The sequence below is a fragment of the Solanum dulcamara genome, chromosome 7 (assembly GCF_947179165.1).
Source record: "Solanum dulcamara chromosome 7, daSolDulc1.2, whole genome shotgun sequence".
In the NCBI taxonomy this organism is placed as follows: Eukaryota; Viridiplantae; Streptophyta; class Magnoliopsida; order Solanales; family Solanaceae; genus Solanum; species Solanum dulcamara.
The window spans coordinates 34,465,411-34,474,706 of NC_077243.1; the positions used below are offsets into that span (position 1 = coordinate 34,465,411).

General features: G+C 40.5%; 1 pseudogene; it reads left to right on the forward strand.

Moving 5' to 3' along the window:
* Window positions 1-407: 407 nt before the first annotated feature.
* LOC129897937 (5S ribosomal RNA) lies at window positions 408-528 on the forward strand (annotated as a pseudogene).
* The last annotated feature ends 8,768 nt before the right edge of the window (window positions 529-9,296 follow it).

The following is a 9,296-nucleotide window of genomic DNA, read 5'->3' on the forward strand; positions in this document are numbered from 1 at the left end:
GCATTATTGGCATTTTCTGCGTGCAGGTGTTGAGATAGTAAGAAATACAGAGGAAACTTTGTCCAAATTTTCCCTGAAATAAAAGGAAAATGATTTAGGAAAGACTGGTAGTTCTGGATAGAACGATATATTAAGGATAAAATTAACTAAGAAGGGTAAGTAACCCACAGTAAAAATCATGAAAAAGGTTAAGAAGTGTTATACTATGGGGTAGAATGCGAACAGGATATGATGTGAATATAATGAGGATAGTTATGAAAATAAGTAAAGCCTTGTGATAAAGTGGCTAAATATAGGATGTGGTCCGTGTAATAAGAATATAAGGGTAAATTGGGTGGTGCAGCTTGCCCTACTGGATCAGCTGCTGGGTCATCGTCTTCTTCAATAGCTATGCACCCCACGGGGCAGGATGCAATCATACCAGCACTAACGCATCGGATCCCATCATAACTCCAAAGTTAAGCGTGCTTGGGATAGAGTGGTACTAGGATGGGTAACCCCCTGGGAAGCCCTATGCGGCTGTGACATGAGATGATATGGATGTATGTATACATTGGCCTTGCATGGCATTGTGGTATAAAGAAGTATTGTGGATATGTGATTCCACCGTGAAAGATGATAAGACCCTTTGGGATAGGGGATGTAGCTTTGCAAAAAAATTGATGCAACCTACAAATGGAGGTATGCCAAGAGTAAAGCCAGGTAATTACTTGATAAAAGAAGTCGGTAGTAGCCATGTAACTGCCATACCCGAAAACATTAAGGGAAGGTATAAGATAGTTTGAAGCAAAACCTTTAAGGTACAATCAGTACTAAGGACAAAAGCTATAGTGGAGCCTTAACATTAGATGAAGGAAGCAAGGAACGATACAGGTTTACGTGCAGACTAGTATGGCGATGCTAAGGCATCTTGAGCTACTTTAAGCTCCTATACATGTTCGTGTAAAGGGTGCAATATGATGTGTGGTAAGAGAACTGGAAAAAAGAAATGAAAAAGAAATACCACATGTTCCCTATGCCTATAGGTAATCCTAACCTTTGGAACTCTGATATGGATTGCTCGATGAAAGTATATGTTATGGCAATGGGATAGATGACCTCTCCATATAATTGGTATAAGGTCCGGAGGAAGGTTTTGGTTTACATTCGAGGACGAATATTCTAAAGGAGGGAAGGATGTTATACCCCGTACCTTTATGCTTCGGAACGTCTTCTTAAGCTTCTTGAAAGATGTCTCGTGACCCAGATTATCTATAACATGATTAAATAACTCTAAGGAAGGAAGGATGTAACGCCCCTTAAGAGTGAAGGTTGGAAATAGGTCTATAAGGATTTGAAAAGAATTGGAGGCCAAAATAACAAGTCGTACGATTCGACTTACTTACGTAAGCTACCAACTTGGACGACTTACATAACTAAGCCACTAGAGTACATGTTGAGCTTACCTAGCAAGGTTTACATGGGCTCCTAAAGTAAGACGAGATTACTAACCCACGAGAGAGGTGGAAGGAGGCGTAGCACCTACTTGGAAGCAAGTAAGTGATGCACCTACTTTGACTAAGTAGGTGATGCACCTAATTGGACCAAGTAGGTGACACACCTACTTGAGGTGGGTCCCACACAGCCACATGGCAGCCTTGAAGGCTAGGTATGGATTTGTAGCCTAATAAGGGCTTGACACGTGTCACCCTTAGGGGCTGACACGTGGCAATTCCTAAGGAACCATATATATGTATTCTAATGACTCTTAAGTCATTATTTATCCAAAATAAGCCCAAAACATGGAGAGAAAAATGTGGAGAAGAAGAAGGGAAGGAGGCAGCCATGGGTTAGAAGAATTAAAGGTGAGTTCTTCACTTTTCCTCCATCAATTAATTATCTACGATGTTCCTCAACTACGTGGAGGTGTATATATGTATATTACGATGCCTACGGAACTATATTTTCAGTTCTACACTTGGAAAACTAAGAGAAGCTTCAAGAGAAAATGTTAGGGAATAAACCCATTTTTGAATTAAATTGTTGTTAGTAAAACGAGTATAACTCCTTGTGTAAGGCTTCATTTTAAGTTATTCAAGATATTTTAGAAAGGTATTTCATAGGTCTATAACTTTCATTTAGACTCTACAACACAGTTTTGCTTTTCTCTGCTCGAAATATGGTGGTGAAGCATGGGGGAGCTGCTGCCCAGATTGTGTTTTGAAAATCCTACACGAACAACTGTGAGTATTTTGGTCATATATTTTCGTAAAAAATTGTTGTAGGGGTAATTCAAAAATTTTTACGACCTTGATATACATGTTTATAACTTTCATTGAGGCCACAAATCCTGTTTCCCTCAATTACCCCTCCGAAACTAAGCGATAATATAAGACAGTGGGCTATCCAGATTTCACGTTTTGGATAGTTTTGGCGAGTTTGGCAAGTTTAACGTAAGGTAAGGCCTTTCCTTTTAAATTCGAGTTTATGGTGTATTTATAGAGGGTATTATACATTGTGTAAGTGGCTGTAAATGTGAAAATATGATAAATATGCTTAACGCCCGAAATAAACTAAATTGGAGTCGCTAGAAGTGAATTGTCGTCGAAATAAAGTATCGTTCTTGTAAGTTTTTGCTGCAAGGGTGTAATGTATTATTTCAGGGCCTAAATATGTTCTAATGTGGGTAAGGGTTCTTTTGGTTGAATCCACACGACCCTTCGTTGCGTATAATGAAAGGCGTTACAAAATAAAGGCTAGACGCCCTATTGTGCTACCGTATTTTTAAATAAGTCGTTTGGAGTTTATGTTGTATATTGTTGGTGAGAATTGCTGCAGGTTGTTGTTGTTGGTTGGCTGTAGGTCCTAGGGACCTAATTGGAAATTTGGATAGGGCACATTATAGGGGAGGTGCTGCCCAATTTTTGTCGACGCCTTAGCGAATAACAGAACTAGTCGGGGAAACGACTAAGGAAATAGATTCCATTAATACTAAGTTGTAACCTAGGTTGCTGGAAAGTAAAAGGGGTTGATATTCATACTACTTTCATGTTTAATAGGTTCAAAGGACGGCGAGGCAAGCAGGATAAGGAATAATTCAGACAAGGTATGTGAAGCTTTCTTTTGGCAAATTTTTAGAATAAGTATGTAGAGCCTACTCTTTCTCTTCTTTTGGCATGTCTTCAAGTTAAGTAATGAATGGTGTGAGCTTGAGGGTAAATCTACTCATAGATGCTAAGCGTAATTCACGGCCCTTATTTACTTCTTGATGAAAGCACTCCTACAGTAATTGAACTAAGGCTTCTCAAGCTTCCTTACGTTAGGAAGTGATGGGTAGGTAAAGCTATCCTTCCTTTCTCTTGAGACGTATTTGGCATGGGAATGAGGTTATGATACCATGGTTGTTCACCGAGCACCATGATGGGCCGAGTATGAAATGTGACTATGATGACCACATAAAGGAAAGTACAGACTGTGTAAAGTTCATTCTCTTTCTTCTTTTGGCATACCTTAGCTATAAGTTAAACATGATACGATCTCTGAGGTAATGATCTAGCTTGCATATGGTTACTTACTACTCTGCTTGTGCATATGGTTTACATATCTTTACCGAGTCCCATAGAGGGCTGGGTACGACCGAAGTCCTAAAAAGGGGCCGGGTATGATATAAGATGATATAAATATTCACCAAGTCCCAAAAAGGGCTGGGTATGACCGAGCCCCACCAAAGGCCGGGTATGCTATGTAAATGCAATGATAAGATGACATGATTGCAGACCGAGTCTCATTAAATGGCCGGTTATGGTATATTTATGCATATGATGACATAAAGATAAATTTGTAACACCGAGTCCCATAACGGACCAGATGTGGAATATCATACTGAGTTGCATGACCTCATTTTAGAAGTTGCAGGTAATGTGATTTATTAATTGTTGTACTTGTTCTCTGCATCCCCATGTCAACTATACTTTTCTTGTGGTATTTTATGCTTTACATACTCAGTACATATATCGTACTGACCCCCTCTTCTTGGGGAGCTGCGTTCATGCCCGTAGGTACAGACGCGCACTTTGAGGATCTGCCAGCCTAGGGTTCCACCTAGCAAGTTCGGGAAAAGCTCCATTGTGTCAAAGCATAGCTTTTGGGTACTAAACCTCTGCTGTATGTTTTCTTTTATTCAGGGGTATAGTGGGGGCCCTGTCCCGCCATATGTTGTCACTAATACTCTTAGAGGTCTGTAGATACGTTTATGGGTTGTGTATATATATGTGTGTTCAATTGTGCCTGTATGACTTATATTTTGGGGCGACCTTTGTTGAAGCAGCCTTGTCGGCTCGCATGTGTGTTTATAATGGGATGATCCCACAAGCTACGATAGCCTCGCCGGCTTATAAGTTATATTACCTATTGAGACGTTGTGACTCAAACAGGCAACAGGTTTACTTGTGGTTACCAGGAGTATACGTGGATGTCCGGCTCGGACACCCAGTCGCAGCCCACGGGGTTGGGTCATAACAGGATTCAAGCTTCATCCTTGACCGTATTGATACCTTTTACGAGTATCTGGTTAGAGGTTCGGTCTCAATCGTTCAGATCCTTATAAAGAGCATTTGGTTATAAGTCTGACCTTAGTTACTTGATACTTGATTAGTTACTTGGATACTTCTGATGAGCATTTGGTTATAGATTTGCCCTCCATACTGTTCGATTCTACTAGATTAGATTTAGGTGTTGGTTCTATATTATTCTCTTTGGTCTTGGGTTCTTAGTTTAGGTCTAAGTAGTTATAGTCATTATGTGTACTCGTCACGCTTTATGGGGTCCAGTTAAGTGTAGTTTAGTTGTAGATTACTTTAGTTAGTTCTTTCTACACTCATGAGCATCTCATTACTTTACTTACGACTTCCGCATTTGACCTTTATTCTATTCTACTCCCTCTTCTCATATTGCCTTTACTTTTAAAGTTCAGTCAGCCTATGATGACTACTAGGTTTTGGTACTCATACTACACTCTGCATTTATTTTTCTGATGTAGATTCGAGCACCCGTAGCCAGTATTGATTTGATATTAGAGAAGTTTGATTCGAAGACGGGGGTGAGCACTTGTCATTTTGTACTATTCTGGTCTACATCTATATATTTAGACTAGTTTTTACTTTTTGACACAAGTCTTGTTTTTGTGGTCCACTTTTGAAACTTGTACTATTTTGTTTAGTCAGCTTTGTACTTGTGACTTTTAGGTTCTGGGAGGGATCAGTTGCATATATTCATTTTGGTTTGTATTCCACTTACTTATATTATTTATATTAGAACTGCTTATTCCTTTTTTAGTTTCTATACTTAAACACATTACTAGTCATTCTGGGTTGGCTTACCTACTGGCAGATTATAGTAGGTGTGATCATGACCTGAGAAATTAGGTCGTGACAAGTTGGTATTAGAGCCTCAGTTCACCGATCTCACTTGTACAGAGCTAACGTCTAGTAAAGTTTTATGGATTGGCATGAAGACATCTGTGACGTATCTTCGACAGGCTACAGGATGTCATTAGGAAAATTTCCCCTTTTTTCTCACTTTCATGCAGCGTGTCTCTTATTGGTTCCTTCAAATTTCACTTGTTTTACTCTTTCGCAGGATGGCTCACACTTGAGACACATCGATTGGGGAGAATGCACCTGGGGCCACTAATAGAGCCCCATATATTGGTAGAGGCTAACTTAGAGGTCGTACGAGGGCTACAATATTATCTCATTATAGAAAGGAGACTCCTGATCCTGAGGAGGAGACACAAGCAACACATATACCTCCATAGCTGGTGGGGCTTAGAGCATCCCAGCCACCACCCACACCAGCTGCAACACCATAGATTTATACCATACTCACTCAGATTCTGGCAGCTATAGGTAAGATAAGATAGGCACTAGCTCCAGCTCTAACCTAGTATTACAGGGTTAGCCTACAGTAGTAGCCCTAAATGGCCAGCCACTACCAGCTCACGTGGCTGCACAAATAGGTATAGAATACAAGGTCATACCATTACATGATCAGAAGACTCTTGGGGTACTTAAGAGACTTTCACCACCGATATTTATTAGAGTGACTGTGGAGGACGCCTGTGAGTTTTAAACTACATATCAGTAGAAACTTTAGTATATAGGCCACATGGAGTCGAGAGAAGCCGACTTCACCGCACATTAGTTCTGCAGCCCTACCAAATAGTGGTGGCACTCATACTTGCAGTCTAGGCAAGATGGATCGCCTCATGTATCTTGGGATGAGTTCTCAAAGGCCTTTTTGTCCTATTACACACCACCGAGTGTCAGGAACAGGATACGTGATCATTTCTCCAAAATAAAGTAGGGCTCCATGACCGTCTCAAAGTATAAGGTGAGGTTTCATGAGCTATCTCGCTATGCCACCATGATTTTACCTACAGAAGAGGAGAGAGTTTTTTTCTTTATGTGTGGGTTATAGTATAGACTGAAAGTTGATACAGAGCATTTGGCTTTAGTAAGCCGTTCATTTTTAGACTTGGTCGACTATGCTTAATCTATGGAGCATATTAATTATGAGGCCCAAGGGGGCAGCTATAAGAAGCCTCGCTACCATGGAAGATACAGTGGGTCCTAAACATGAGGGAGGGACTCATATGATAGGCCCTACTAGAGATTTCTACAGGGTCAGTCTAGTCAGACCGTTCAAGCAGCATTACCTTCTTCTAAGAGTAGCCAACGTCAGTAGAGTGATCCTAGTATGGGCCAGAGTTTGAGGGGATCAGATGTAGGTTCTTTAGTCCATACGTCTATATTCTCACATTTGAATCTTCCCATGGCTACTATGACTGCGGAAACTTAAATTATTAGTCCTAAAAGTGCCCTCAACGAGGGAGGAGGGCAATTGTACCAGCTTCTCCAATAGCTTGACCAATTACAGCAGCGCCTCCTCCAATTAAAGGTGGAGTTAAGGATTAGGATCATCGAGACGCCGACAAGGTGCTAGAGGTGGAGCACAGGGAGGAAGGTCAAATGCACTGGTCAGAGTTGCTTAGGCCTATTTTTATGTGGCTCCAATGAGGGTTAAGGCTGATGCATACAACGATGTCATTACAGGTACGCTTTATTATGCAACCATCTTGCTATATGTTTATTTGATCCAGGGTCCACTTTTTATATGTATCTGTCTATTATGCTTCCCGGTTGGGTATGAGGTCTGAGACCTTGGCAGAGATGGTTCATGTTTTGACCCTTATGGGTGATCCTTTAGTAGTGTATCAGGTGTTACATTCTATCTTAGTGACCATCTAGGGTCATGATACTAAAGTCATTATCCTGCAAGATATGCTAGATTTTGATATGATTTTGGGCATGGACTGGTTATTCCCTTACCATACGGTCTTAGATTACGACGCCAAGACCGTTACCTTAGTTATGCCTGGCATTCCTTCAGTGTTGTGGTAGGGTGCTTATAGTCACACACTATTGGGGATTATCTCTTTTATGTAGGCTCGGTGATTGGTTGTTTTGGGTTGCCTAACTTACTTGGCCTATATGTATGATGTTAGTAGAAAGAGCCCTTTAGTTGACTCAATTCCTGTGGTTAGAATTTTTTTGTGGATGTGTTCCCTACAAACCATATATGGCCTTCCTCCAGAGTGTGATATTGATTTTTCCATAGACTTGGAGCTAGGCACCTGACCTATTTCTATTCCACCTTATAGGATAACACCTAAAAACTCAAGGAGCTCAGTTTCCAGCTTGAGGACCTCTTAGGTAAGGGTTTCATTCATCCAAATGTATCACCATAGGGTGCTTCTATTCTGTTCGTGAAGAATAAAGATGGGACTATAAGAACGTGCATTGATTACAAGCAGCTACACAAGGTGACGATGAAGAACTATTACCTCATCCCTTGCATGACTTGTTTGATCAGCTTTAGGTTACCGCAATGTTTACTCAGATAGACTTAAGATCCGATTACCATCAGCTGAGGATTAGAGCAACGGAAAACCCTAAGATAAAATTTAGGACTAGTTATGGCCACTATGAGTTCCTTGTGATGTCTTTTAGGTTAACTAATGCCCCTGCCTCCATCATGTACATAATGAATCAAGTTTTTAGACCATACCTCAATTCTTTGTCATTGTCTTCATTGATGATATAATGGTATACTCGCAGAGCTGGAGTGAGCATGAGCAGTATTTGAGGACAACGCTCCAAATTTTGAGATCAATGGCTTTATGCCAAGTTTTAAAAGTGCATGTTTTGGCTTGAGTCTGTAGCATTCTTGGGGCATGTGGTATCCAAGGAGGGTATTATGGTTGATTCGGTAAAGATTAATATTATTCGAGATTGAGATAGGCCTACTTCTGTTACTGAGGTTCGTGGCTTTGTCAGATTAGCGAGTTACTATAGGCATTTTGTTGAGGACTTTTACTATTACAGCCTCGTTGAATCGGTTGACCCACCAAGATGTTCTTTTTGTAGTTGGAAGAATATCAATGAGCTTTTGGAGGCTCAAAGAGTTACTTACTTCCGATGATGTTTTGACTCTTCCAGTTAGGGCAAGGGCTTCATAGTATATTGTGATGCATTCGATGTTAGTTTGGGTTATGTATTGATGTAGTAGGGTTGGGTTATTAGTTATCCATTGAGGCCGCTTAAGTTGCATGAGCGCAACTACCCCACTTATGACTTATAGTTGGCAGTAATAGATTTTGCGCTTAAAATTTAGAGGCACTACCTGTATGAAGTTTGTTATGAGATCTACACTGATCACAAGAGCCGTCAGTACATTATGAGCCAAAGGGACCTTAATTCGAGGTAACATCGATGGATTGAGCTCTTGAAGGACTATGACCTCTTTACCATCCGGGCAAGGCAAATGTAATAGCAGATGCCTTGAGCTAAAAGGCGGCGAGTATGGGTAGTCTAGCCTTTATTTTAGTTTCAAAATGACATTTTTCACCTTGAATTGGTCAAAATGTTGGCTTTAGACATCCATACCTTAGCTAACAGTATGATTTTGACTTGATATCTCATATTCCAGATGGACATTAGCCCATGTAGGGGTTCAATCATCTTTCCTAGATCTAATCAGTGGTCGTCAGTTTGAGGATGAGTCCTTGTAGCACTCAAAGATAGGGTATTAGTAGGTGATGTTGGTTAGGTTACTTTAGATTCAGATGGGGTTTAGAGATTTTTTGGCCGATTGTGTGTTTCGAGAGTTTGAGGTTTTATTCAACTTATCCTTAGTGAGGCTCATGATTCCATATATTCCATCCATCCAGACACCGCTAAGATGTATCGTGATTTAAA